The 14,931-nt window shown below is 31.4% G+C and overlaps 1 protein-coding gene across 1 annotated transcript in view; it reads right to left on the bottom strand.

Annotated features, from left to right (window-relative positions):
- Bcat (Branched chain amino acid transaminase) overlaps window positions 1-14,931 on the bottom strand; it is a 70,019-nt gene that overhangs the window by 54,155 nt on the left and 933 nt on the right. The gene's annotated exons all lie outside the window — the stretch shown is intronic.

Raw genomic sequence — 14,931 nt, 5'->3', positions numbered from 1 at the left:
GGCACGAGGACCGGTGGGTGGTGGTCTCTGAATGCCACTTTGATTCAACCTTTTAAAGAAAAGAACCACCAACTTTTAACGGTTTTAACAAACTTTAAATATCTCAAACGGTGGGTTCTAAAAAGCCACTTTTTCTATAAATTTACGAAGAAACTGTATAATGATAAAAACAATAAAACTAAAAGATTTATTAGACTCCCGTTTAGGAGTTCAGAGAACAAATAAATATTAGTGACCTAGTTCTAGGTAGACAAAAAATTTGTTTTTTGTAACGAATTAGCGAAGCAGTTGTGGTCGTAAAAATGATAATTTTTTATATTGAGAAGAGCAGAATTGGCGGTAACATAATATCGAAGTGTGTTTAGATACCAACAGAAACAACTTGTTTTGGGAGTCTCAACTGAAAACGGACTAAACAAAAAACTCGTTTTATTTGAGCTGAGATATATCGAAAATAAATAGAATAAATTTGTTATGTTTTATTAATATTTGTAACAAAATAATAAGGGATTATTAGTGATATGTTAAGACTTTAACAAATGCTTCTCTAAAGAACGAAAAAAACATACACGAAAATATAGAATTCAGTTACGACATTTGACAACGTACAAATTACAGTAGAATCACCAGACAAAGATGTGTAGTCCAGCAGCAGGGTATCTTTTTGTATTCATGGAAGGGTGGATAGTTAAAAAACTATTCTACGAGTATCTTATGTAAAATTTTTAGCTGAATACGAATATGTAGGTCCCCGCTTCAAAAAGGGGTACCTACCAATTTTTATAAAAAAATTTTTATAAATATATTTTTAAATTTGAATATTTTAATTTACAACTAGTCCCATCCTAATGTACGGCTATATATGTCATAAATATATTAAAAATGCTATATATGTCATGTATAAAAATTTATTTAAAAGTTTATTAAAAATCAGTACAGTTGTTTAAATACCAAATGTTAATAATACTATTAAGACGGATTCATTTAGACCTACAAATATACTTCTGCCCTTAGACAAGGAAAGAGAGGGGACACGTAATCGTATGGAATTGACTAATTGTATTTATTATTGTATTTTACACACTAATGTTTGTATTTTGAGAACAATTTCCGAAGTGGAAATTGAAACGCCAATAAACGTACTTTAACCTTTAATTGTGGCTTATTCCCATTTAAATAGTAATTACTTTAAAATGCCACAAGAAAATAGCTCCAGAACAATAATGACTGTAGCCTAAACCGACACCAGAAAGTTTGTCAGGTCATATTTTATTTCTTCAATAGATTGAGAATAATGGATATATATCAATAAATAGATTTTTTTTCAAAATTTATAATTGAACACTGGCATAATGATTCCTTTTTGAACATGATTTTGATCATTACATATTTTTTAGTAGATCGATATAATGTTTCAGTAAATCAGTAAATTGAAGTTGAAATCAGTAGATCTTCTGAAAAATCAGTAGACCTGTTAACCCTGCCAGAGGTAGTAATGGGCAACGTACAGGCTCCAAAACATGGCGGTCACATCGAAACTGGCTTCACTTTTCGGAGGTTTATTAAATGAGTGTTACATGTCCTCTCTCTTTCCTTGTCTAAGCTTCCGCCCATTGAGAAATTATTAGAGTTGGTAATATATGATCAAGTCATGGATCACGTTGATAAAAATGAAATCTTAAGGAATTCACCTGACCTGAGTCAGTGTTTCGTGTGAAAAGCTGACTGATTAGAAAAGCATTCCTGTAAAACTGCACTACAACTTTCACTTTGTAAATTCAAGTCTGAATTGGATAATGATAATTATGCGGTGGTAGTATTTCTTGATTTAAAAAGAGATTTTGAAACTATTGATCGTAATATACTTCTCACTAAATTAGAAGGCTATGGTATTGGAGAAAATGTTCTTAAATGGTTTAAATATTACTTATTGGATAGAAAGCAACAAGTGAGGATTGATATTACTTCTTCTGAAATTGGTGTTAATATTGGGATACCTCAAGGTAGTGTTTTAGGACCCCTTTTGTTCATATTCTATTTAAATGATATAAACTTGTTTGTTAAATGTGATTTCTTTAATTTGTTTGCAGATGACACCCTACTTGCATGTTTTGATTCAATCTTAGAATCTAAATTCAATCTTATAATAACAACTAAATATAAATATTCAAATATTGATATAAATACTATTAATCTTCAAATTGGCAGTGATAAAATAGAAATCATCACAATAATTAAGTACCTTGCTTTTCAATTGGATAATTTATTGACTTTTAATGAGCATTTTAATTATATATTAAAAAATATTTCTAAAAAATTATACTTTTTTAATGCAATTATTCAACCTCACTTCGATTTTTGCTTATCTTAACTTAAACTTAACTTAAATTTGACAGTATCATGCCTCTTTATCAAGATAGCTATTACATTGTACATCAATTGAAGTTTTCAGTGACTTAGATTTATAAAATTCCAATTGTTCATTGTTATTATTTAGCGCATATTAACAATTCAAAATATTATGAATTTACTAGATAATGATCCTCAAGTCATTTAAAATTCAACACTATGGAAAATTATGTTTTGATTAAAATTTTGCAATTTTCCCACACAAGCATTATACTTTTAAAAAGCTGGTTTCGAAACAATTTATCATTTGAAAACAAATAATGTATCTTCGATGCGCAGATCCACTAAATTTCTTTCTTTCTACAGAATAATTCATTCTTCGTGATCAATTAAGGTTTTCGTATCATGGTCATTATTTTCTTTTATATCTGTGTTTCTAAGAGGCTATCATGTTCAAAAAAATATTGCTAATTGGACCCTAACCCAATTGACCCCCAAATATAAAAAAATACCGTTAGAGTGCTACCATTTAAAGAGGTGCGTTTTTGAGAAAGGGGTGAATTGCACTAGGGGTGCATTTACATTAATTCTATGTAGTTTTCGTACATCATTTAAATCTACAAAAAATTTGTCCAAAATTAAATTTCCTGTTCAAATGTCACCTTAAAGTCAAAAATAGTTTTTTTTTTGACAAAAATATATTCAAAAAACGAAGCAAAAAACAGACACGCTATTTTTCTTTTTGCCCCATAACTTTTTTCCACTGAGTTATAGGTATAGGCATTGCTTTACAGATAAAAAACTTCTTCAAAATGACATTTGGTAAAAGTATTTAGGATTTCAAGTATCCCAGATAACATTTTGCAAAGTTTGCCACTCACTAAATTTTTTGGGCATTTTCCTATTTTTCCTTACTTTTTTACTTTTTTCTACGCAGTTTTAGGTATAAGCAGTGGTGCATTTACTTAAAATAAAAATCAATTATCTTTAAAATGGTCTAATTTAGACGGTTCTGGGACTAATTTTAAGCAAGATACGGTTATTCAAAACTTTCTATTTTTTCTACTTTTCGACAAAACGATTTTTGCTATCTTTTACGGCTATTTTTAAAATTTCTCATTATTAACTTTTTTCTTGTACATTTAGGTATATGTATTACCAAATAAAAAAGAATATACTTTAAAATAGTATATTGCAAAATATTCTAGGAATAACGGTAACCAAGATATGGTTCGTAAAATTGTGATACCTGCAACGATTTATATATACCTAGAAAACAATATACCAGGCGCAGTCGTCAGGAATGAAAATGTCACTGAACCTCTAAAAATCATACGAACAAACTGAATTTTGCTGAGAATGTAAATTTTGAGACTCCACCAAAGATGCAAACAAGTTTGCCACTCCTACCCCCGTCCCCTCGAAGGGGCAGGGGGAACGGAAAACATCGATTTACCAAGAATCTGTACGTCGTAGACAAAAATGTTTCAAATAAGAAATGTAGCTGATCTAACGTTGAACCAAAACATGCATCAAAACTTTTTCTGTACAATGAACCGTTCTCTCAGAAACAACGCTTAAAGCGACCGACGATTTTAAATGTGTGTACGTGTGCAAAATCAATTTTTTAAATAAAATTTGTAAGTATCAACTCGACGGTAAAAATTCGATAGCTTTTGATCAGAGTGTCCAATCGATAAAAATTAAAATGGTTTTTAAAGATGAAGAGCGCAGCTTTCGTATTAATTTATGTAGTCGGTCAAAAAAGGGCGTTAATAAACTAATAATAACATAGGTATGTTAACAAAATGATAAATAAAAAATATATAATAAAAAGCTGAGACTAATGGTTCGTTTTTATCGTATTCTTAAAGTATTGAACCCGATCAACTTTGGAGTGCTGTAAAACCCAGAGAAATTAATGAAATTAAACAAATTTGTAGTGAAAATTATTCGTTGAAAAACTGTAGATATTTCTCTGATGTTTTTGTATTGTCAAATAACCAGAAAAAAGTTATAAGGCACAAAAGAAAATTTGTTCACAAAATTTTGAGTATTTTTTCTATAACTTTTTTATTTTCCATTTTACGAATAAAAGTGGTACGAATAAAGTTGTCGAAAATTTAATTTGCTACAAATAACGTAGCTTAAAATTTTCTGTAAGGTTGCTAGTTTACGGTATATAGCGTGAATACTCTTTCCAAGATTGCGGCCATGGGACTCGGATGGCGACATCACAAACTTGATCTTAACCTTATTCTTAACCTAACCTAACCCCCCCTCCCCTCCCCAAGATCAAAAAATAAAATTGCGTCCTCTCAAAAGTGCAACCCTAATGCAACTTTTCAAATGAATATAATATTATATTTTTATGTATTGTGTAGTGTATATGTATTATGTATAATTGTGGATGATGTATCTCTGACTTTCTATTAATCACAACCGAATTAGCGGATAAAAACTTAAAACGTCTTAAAACGTCAGTCTCCGTCGTCATAAGTTTGTTTTTGGTTCAGTTTACCGAAAGTACAAGCTGAATATAGCAGCTTATGTTTACTATGAAATAAAATATTTGGGTTTGGCAGTGTTGAGAACTTTTTATAATCCATAATATGTTGTGTGCTTCAAATATAAAGAGCGAAAGCTTTTAAAGAGTACATTTTGATTATACTATTTTATGAATTCTGCAATTTTTAATTTATATGAAACAATAGCGAGTAAATATTTGTCTCTTTCGAGATTAATTGCAAACATCTGTTGCAATCTGGCAACTGCTGATTTGACGATTGCCAAATATATTCCCTAATCTATCAAAGATTAGGGAAAAATCAATCAAAAAATCTATCAAAAAAAATTTCTAATAATTACCTGCAATTAATCTCTAAAGAAACAAATATTTACTCATTCTTGTTTTATATAAATCAAAAATTGCAGAATTCATAACATAATATAATCAAAATATACTTCTAAAGCTTTATCTCTTTATATTTGAAGCATACAGCATATACATTATACAAACATGCCAATACTGCTAAACCTAAATTTTTTGTTCCATGTTTGACATTTGTGGCTATAATCAGCTTGTACTTTCGGTAAACTCAACCTTAGCTTTAGTAACATCCCAAACCTCCTAACCATAACCATGTAACACATTATACAATACCTACTTCTATTAATACGTTTTTTTTTTATTCTTTTTCGATTAACTTTTGCCAGAAAAAAGAGTTTAACACTCATGTCATTGCTTTACCCCTATTTTATTCTTGCTCTGATTTGATCTTCACTAAACCTTTTTTTATTGAAAATTGCCCCCAAATAATTGCAGGTTTTTACACCCTTTGATACTTTTATTTTCTGCATCTAAATCGCGTGTTTGGTTATTGCCTACTATTAGATATTCACTTTTTTTATTTTGGCTTTGGTTTGGAACCTTTAGCCACATGCACATTTTGCCATATTCAGTTTTAGACCGGCCGCTTCATATTCTATTTTAATTTCCTTATCATATAGCTAGGATGGTTTTCATCTTCCGCGGCAACTGTAACTACCAACAGCAAAAAACATTTTCTATTTTCTACTGTAAAAGATATTACTTACATTTAAACTTGTAGGTATATTGAAATTTTCAAATTTAAATTTATTTATTTTTCTACATGTATTTATTTATTTCAAATGATGTAATAACGAACACGGCAAGAACGCCGAAATGGACTTTACCACTATCTTAAGGAATAACTCGAAAATTTGGATAATACAAAATGAATTGAAAAATGTGTTTATCTATAGTTTGTCTTTGGTAGACAGACGTTATCAAATTTTGGTTATAATTAGTATTGTTCTAAATATTAATATTGTGTAAATCAATAAAGGACATGTTTCCCCGAATTCTGATTTAAGAATTACATCAATTTCATCATCCAATAATATATTTTAAAAATATATGTACATCAAAGAGAAACCCCAAACTTTACAATATGTTTTTGGAGCGAAGCTTTTACTGTAGCGATTTTTTTGTAGCGATTCACTACTTTCGATGACTTTATTTCCAGTCATCACATATTTATTATAAGCAGGTATAAAATTAAAAACTGTATGAAAAATAAATAATAAAATGCAGACATTAAATGAGAAGTAAACAATTAAAAGAATATCTGTCAATAAAACATTTGATTCGCAACGATTGTCATCAATTTAAAAGTCATAAATGTCATCCGATTATTAACAATATTGAATTATCTGTTTAAATTTTTATGACATTTCTCGTTTTAAAATACTATCATAGAAATACAATTATTATTTTTAAACATCTTATTTACCTTATATAATAATTATATTTACTATTAAATGATATTTATTTATATTTTATTATTAATTTAATATTTCATCTAAATTTGACAGGTCTGTCAGAAGTAAACAACGTATACTTTGTTAATACGTTAGCAGATGGCGTTAGGAGCAAACATAATAATTTATTGAATAATTTTAATATTATATAATTTGTTTAAAATATAAATAATAAATAAATAAATAAATAATAAAATTAATTTATTAAATTTTAAAAATATTATTTAAATTTTGAAAATACAGAAAACACAGTATTAGACTACAAGCCCATGTGAAATTTTAAGAGGTCATTTGACGCAGCATGAATCACATATAAATTAATATTACAATATGTAATAATAACTTTGAAAATTGCGTGGTCAATTTTTATCGGTACAGGTGGCTACAAAGGTAAGGTAAACTTCTCAATCAAAGGGGGGTATTTTGGTCAAACATCAAAGGTATCAAACATCAGTAGCAGGGAAAATCAAATATTGCCCCTGCTACTGATACCAATATTTTTGTACGGCATTAGGTCGCAGGTCATTATTTTTGTATTACCTAAATAAGTTATAAATGCCGTACAAAAATGTTTGACCAAAATATCCTTCCTCACTCGACTGGTGAGTTTACCTTACCAGTGTAGCCACCTGTACCAATAAAAATTGACGGCATAGCTTCTAAAGTTGTTATTACATATTCTAGTATTGATTTATATGTGAATCATGCTGGGTAAATGACCCCTTAAAAATGCCCCATGGGCTTGTAGTCTATATGAAACTTCGCCCCAGTTTACTGTACCGCCTACTATACCATCTTTTTTTGTATTTTACTGTCGTGTTGGTGATTTTCAATTATGACTTTAAATTTCTTAACTAAGATCCACCTCTCATAAAAAGGTCAGTGAAGAAAAGATCCTTAAGACTGAAGGTGTATCGGGATTAAAGAAAAGGGTAAAATAAGACAAAAGTAAGATGTACATAAGAAACCAAGAAAAAAATAAATTAGAAAAAATGAGCAAAAAACATCAAAAGTTGTAAAATAACTAAAAATGTTGTAATCTATCAAAAATATTCTAAACTGAACGCCAAGGTTCATAAAAAAATGAAAACATCATAAAAGTGCTGACATGTTCAACACACCCCCAAATTGAATGAAAATATTTACTTTCAGTTTACGTAGATACTCTGATATTAAAAACAATATGATTAAGTTTAATCTACTTTAGGTCAACATAAACATTTTCAAGACCTTCAGTTCCAAGCCTATTGTTAACATATATTTGTTAACCAAATACATAACAGATAGGCAATGAAATAAGAGATATGTACAGTGCGTAAATGCGTTTTAAATCGATTAGCATTGATAACAAGGGATTGATTGTGCTGGTGGGGAATTAGTAATCCAGCAAAAACAATCTGTGAAGAAAGAGAACACCAAATATAGAAAAATTCAGATGATCCTTCGTGGAAGTCTGATCAGAAAAGCTCATATAAACGAACGGCTTATGCTCCTGCCACAGCAGTTTCAGGCCTATAATAATTATTGGCCATTCTTTCCACTTCTTTTATAAACTCAGTTATACAACTAGCCGTGTACGGCTGACCATTGTCTTGTATAAAGAGCAACTTTCCTCTAACATGTGGGTCGAAAAGTATGAGATGTTGCAGAATGTAAGTAATGTACGATCTACTTATCGTATATTAAGACTGCAAGTACATAACTGAATGAGTCAAATTAAACTGTCCTTTTACACTTTCGCTTCCATTAATTGAGTTTATGTAAATTCACATATTATGGTTCCACGAACTTGTTTCAGTTCGTTTCTTGTTTTAATTGTTGTTTCACCTATGTTTCAGAATGTTTGCAACACTATATTTTCTGCCTTGACCTCGTCTTCTAACATATTTATCAGTTTCTCTCTAATGGATCACAGTAGAATGGATAATCAGCTTTAATTTACCAAACATGTTGGAAACATCACTGTAAGATTTCCTCTTTCGATCATCTCCAAAGGTTTAGCATATCAGTCGGTGTTGAATTACCCATTATTGACCAGTTTACTATCAAAGTGACAACAATAAAACAATAGCTATCAAACAAAACCTAAACGTTTGCTGGAAAAAAAAACTAGGAACTTTAATTAATACAAAACGTTTCAAAGTAAGACAACAACTTAGGTTTATACACAGACTTCGACTATTTAACTTAATTAAAATTTGCAAACAAATATACTTAATACAATCAGATCATAAAATATATTCCTTTCATTTCACAAAAGTTAACACCATTTCTTTAAAGGGTATCCCCCGTTAAGATAGGCAAAATGCCCTCACTAACAGAATTCCATTTTTTTATTTTTTTTACCATCACCTACCTCCTTCCAGCCCCTACCCCCAAAAACGTCAATTTGTTGTTTTTATTTTTTTTTAGGTGGGATTCCATAAATTTAAAAATTTCAAAAAATTCACACGCAGATTTGAGGCTTTCAAGACTTGTCTATTTTTTACAGATCCGTAGTTACGCGTAGGTTGAGTGCAGTGGCGGTCGGTCAGGGTCGGCAGTGCCGACCCACACCTTTATAGATATTATAGATTTTTTTTAATATTTAATTTAATCAGTATTTCGATAATAAATTGTGGCAGTTAATAAGTAGATGTCATTTGTTTCTATGAAATAAAAAAAAATATCTTATAGATCTAATCAGATTAAATTTTATTCATGGGTTTTAAAAGAATTCCTCCAATTTGAGCGTTAAGTGATCCCTGCGTAAGACAATTTTCAAATTAAGGATCCGAAATCCGAGACATCCATCCGCCTGTGTAAATTCTTAAAAAGACACGTTTCGGGGCTTCGGCAAGCTGATCCCAAGCTTGACGATATACATGTAAAAATCAACGGAATATTAGTTGATGAGCAACCAAACATATATTTCTCTCCTTACGCATTTAATTGCCAAGTACGGCAAATTTAAATTTGCCGATGCCTCATTTGGATTGGCCGCAAACTATACCTTTCGAGCGCAGGATGAAATGTTATTTTGGGCTGGATAAGTACTTAATAACTTAAGTAGTGAAGTGATATTGAGTGCACGGACTGGCTTTTCTTTCTGGGATTTATTTTTATTTTCTAAAGTAATACTGTGATACGTTACCACTGCCGTAAATAGTTAAAGGTTAAAGGGTTTTTTGATATATAAAAGTTTTTTTAATTAAAGTGTAAAAAAATTCAGGTAAATTAACCTAAAAAATGCAAGCTATGGGAGAAACTGTAAGTATTGATAAATCTAATATTGTAAATTATATTTTGCAAAATGGGTTTTCATCTATTCCATACGAAGAAAAAATTGATATTAAAAATAAGTGGCGTCCTTTGCCTAAAATGTCCCGGCTTATAAATATTAGTGCGGGGGGTAAGGGAAGTAATAGATCATTTTCAGATAATTGGTACAGCAAGTACTCATTGCTTACCGGGAGTGAAACAAAAAACAAACTTTTCTGTTGGCCTTGCATTTTATTTTCGATAAATAGGGGCAAACATCAAAATCCGTGGTGTGAATCTGTTTACGATAATTTAAAGGAATTATTGAGGGCTTTACAGAAACATGATATTTCGAAAGATCATACATACAGCGGTACAGCTAGATTAAATTAGATTTATTTGGAAAACAAAATATCTATGTTTCATTAGATAATGCCCAACGTGAAAATGCTATGAAATACAGATAAGAAATAGGTACATTTGGTATTTTCTAATTTACTTTTTGATTCGAAGACATTTAGCGGTGTATCTAAAACAATCCAGAGTGAATTAATAGAATCAATTAGTTACATTTTGAGTAACGTTATTGAATCTGAGATTCAGGAAACCATTTGCTTTTCACTAGAAGTAGATGAAACTACCGAAATTTTGTGTATTTGATCAAAAACTATATGTCTGAATTTTTTCCGATTTTTCCGTATGGTGCCATCTATAAAAAAATCCAAAAAATTGTGTTTTAGGGATTTTGGATTTTTCTCCATTTTAAAGAGTTCAAAAGAGATTCAATCAAGGTTTTTTATAGGTTATATATATATATATATATATATATATATATATATATATATATATATATATATATATATATATATATATATATATATATAAGAGTTCTTCAGGACATTCAAAAATTAAGCGAAGCACCTTTAAACCCTCCAAAAAAACATGTTTTTCACAGTTCACATCCAATGGGGGTACTCATTGGGTAACCCATCACACTAGGTTGAAACTACGTCCTTGTTTTATACCTCTCTTTATGTTTTCAAGTTTGTTATGTAACAAACATTTTAAGCAATATTATAGATATAAATAGTATATTTCAAATTTAAATTTAATATTTTCAACCATCTGATGCAAATAAATAATGCTAATATTTTTGTAAAAAGCGAAAATGAAAATCATTATCAACATCAATAATACTACAGCGCTAGAGTAGAGCCTCGACCTATCCAAGTCTATTTCACCAATCAACCCTATCCGTTGATAAGCGTTGCCAGTTTGCTACACCTATTTTTCTAGCATCTTCGTCTACACCATCTCTCAATCTAACCTTTGGCCTGCCTCTTCGTCTACTTCCCACCGGCCGTGTCATAAGGATTTGTCTAGGAGGATTGTTCTACTGTGATCTTGCTAGATGTTCTGCTCATCTTAATCTTCATATTTTTATGAGAGATATCACGTCTTTACCAACAGATATCTTTTTGTATTTGTGATATATCTTCTACTGCGATCAGGCAGGCAACGAGAAACCACCTGATTATATTCCCAGAGAGCGTTATAAAATGACTACTAAGCAAGAAAATTCTGTGCTCTGAAATCTGGCTAGCAACCGGCGCCATATCGATTCCGAGTCGAATGGTGTGAAATGAGCGACCGGGCAGGGTGATTGTGGACGACCAGGCAATATCTGCGAAATGGGATACTGGAAGATCAAACTCAAAATTACGTAAAAAACACCGCATCACAACATGGAATGTTAGGGGGCCGCTACAGACAGGTAAATTATATATATTAGAAAATGAACTAATCAAGGAGAAGATAGATATCTGTGGGATATCTGAGACACACTGAAAAGGCCAAGGATATTGGGAGGCCACTCACTACAAAGTTTTCATGTCAGGTGCTAACAAATCAGGACAAAAAGGCGTAGCAATATTAATTCAAAAACGTTGGGCAAAATATGTATATAAATACCTTCCAGTAAATGATCGAATAATCAAAATTACTCTAAACGCTAAACCAGCCAAAAATGCATATTATACAGGTATATATGCCAACATCCGAAGCGACAGAAGATATAGTAGAAGAAACATACCACCTGATACATGAAACCATATCTAACATTCCTAAAAAAGAACCAATGATGATAATAGGAGATTGGAATGCAAAAATAGGAAAAACTAAAATAGATGACCATTTGAAAGTAACGATGGGTGATCATGGCTTAGGCGAGCGAAATGAATGAGATAAACGCCTGGCCATACAAGAACCAAATAGATTATATTCTTGTCACCAAACGATGGAGGAGCTCAATAATCAACGTGAAGACAAAACCAGCTGCAGACTGTAGTTCCGACCACAAAATGTTACAGGCAGAATTTGGCATTAGGTTACACAGTAAAACAATCACAAATAAAAGACAAAAATTGATTCCAAAACACCCGGAAAAGTTTAGAGAAGCATTAGCAGAAGCTGACCTACCAGTGACTACCGGAGACCCTGACAAAATGTTGGAATACACAAAGAAATGGATCACTGAAACCCTCAACAATACTAATCCCAAAGACAAACAGCTAGGAAAAAACATTGGATGACTGAAGACTCTCAATCTTGTAGAAGATAGACGAAAACTTAGAAACGGCGCATCAAATTCAAAACAAAAAGAAATAGAGATATGCACCATAACTACAACTATAAAACACTTGTGCAGAAGGGATAAAAATAATTATATTAAAAACATATGTGTATAACTTATACAACTAGAGAACTTTTCTCAAAAGTCAAGTATCTAGCGAGAGAATTCAAACCACAGATACAGATCATCAAAGATAATAGTGGAAATACCATAATAAACCCAGACGGTGTGGAAACAGTATTGCGAAATACTATTCTCTAACAATTACCCAGACAATAATATAGAGAAAAGAAATTATGAAAAAGAACCTCAAATATTGAAATCAGAAATTAAAAAAAAATAAAATTCAGAAAAGCAGAAGTAGAAGATGGAATAACAGCTGAAACATTCAAAGAAATGGGAGAATTAGGGACGGAAGTAATGCTTAGAATTTGCAATGAGATCTGGAATACCGGAAATGACTGGGGTAAACTCACGTTTACTCCCATATATAATAAAGGTTCACCGACAAATTGCAGTAATTACCTTACAGTAGCATTGACATCACACGCGAGCAAAGTACTTTTAACCATCATCAATGAAAGACTAAAATCAATTACTTTACCACAAATTCCCCAAGAACAATGCGGATTCGTCCCAGGTAGAGGAACAAGAGAACATATTCTTAATATTCGTTAAATTATCGAAAAATCTCGAGAGTTAAACATAGAAACATATTTATGCTTTGTTGGCTATTCCAAGGCCTTCGATACCGTAAAATAGGATAAAATGTGGCATATACTTAGAGAAATGAGTACGCCAGAACATCTAATCTATTTATTACAAAAACTATATGTAAATAATACTGCTAATATAAGAGTTAATAATGTGGTTTCGAAAAATTTCAAATTAAAATCTGGAGTTCGACAGGGATTCATAACATCCCCTATTCTATTCAATATATATAGTGAACATATTATGCGTCAAGTTTTTGAGGAATGGCAAGATGGAGCAACGATAGGAGGAAGAAAAATCAAAAACCTACGTTATGCTGATGACACTGCTGTATATCAACACCAGAAGAACTAGAACAAATTATGAATAGGCTAGGCACGGTAAGTACGGAATATGATTTGAAAATAAATATGCAGAAAACCAAATTACCAAATTGATGGTCATCGATAGAATCAGAAACAACCAAGCAGAGATAAGATACATGGCAGGTTACGAAATGGTCAGGCAATTTAATTACTTAGGCTCCGTTATTATTAACAATGGAGGATGCGAAGACAAGATCCGTCGACGCATCACAATGGCCAGATCGGCAATAGCCAAACTTACAAAAATTTGGAAAAATCACGCAAAAAAAAAACACAAAATTACGCCTTGTTCGAGCATTGATATTTCCTATCGCCAACTATGATTCAGAAACTTGGACAATAAAAAAAAGCCGATTCAAAACGTATAATGACATTTGAAATGTGGGTCTACCGTAGAATGCTGCGCATACCATGGACCGCCCATCACACAAATAACTCAATTTTAGCAGAACCTAACATAAAAACTAGACTCATCACAACTATCAACCAAAAAATACTGAGATATTTTGGACATATAACTAGAAGAAGAGAAGGCATGGAGCAAATGATAGTTGAAGGAAACGTAGCGGGTAAAAGATCCAGAGGAAGAACTCCAGTACGATGGTCGGACCAAATAAGGGACATGACCGGTTACTCATTCTCCGAAGCAAAACAACAAACAAATTACATGTCGCCACTACACCCTTACGAAGGAGAAAAGATAGAGGAGGAGGATATTTCCTACTCCAAATACCGTTTTCATAGATGCCACCGAATATTCCTCTCAGAATTCTTCGTTCGAATATGAGCAAGAGCTTTTCATCTGCCTTTAGGGATGGTGCATGTTTCTGGTTTAAGTTACTACTTTCCATATATTTACGCAACCCAAAATAGCACTTGATTGCCAGAATTATTCCTAATTTGATTTCTATCGTTACAAAATTTTCGGTTAAACGGTATGAATTTAAATCAATTAAAAAACGGTATGAAACTCTAATGCCGCTAATAGAAATTCTGAGAATGCAAAAACCGTTTTACTGATTGAAACCCTTTAGTTTGGCGGTATATACACTATTTTTGCAGTTCCAGGAATGTTATTACTAAGATTCGGTAATAGAAAAACACAAAATATTTAGTTGCAGTATAAAAAAAACGTTTTATGTGTTATCAATTTTGTAATAGGCCTAATACAATATTTTCGTTTGGAAACAGACACTAGATTAGTGTGTTGTGGACCACATCAAGAAAAATACATGAAGCGCAACATGAGACAACTGATAATTTTTAAAGATATCCTACTCTTTGGCC

Source organism: Diabrotica undecimpunctata, chromosome 1 (genome assembly GCF_040954645.1).
Source record: "Diabrotica undecimpunctata isolate CICGRU chromosome 1, icDiaUnde3, whole genome shotgun sequence".
Taxonomy (NCBI): Eukaryota; Metazoa; Arthropoda; class Insecta; order Coleoptera; family Chrysomelidae; genus Diabrotica; species Diabrotica undecimpunctata.
Note: the sequence above shows the minus strand (reverse complement) of the source record. Positions and strands in the feature narration are given on the sequence as shown.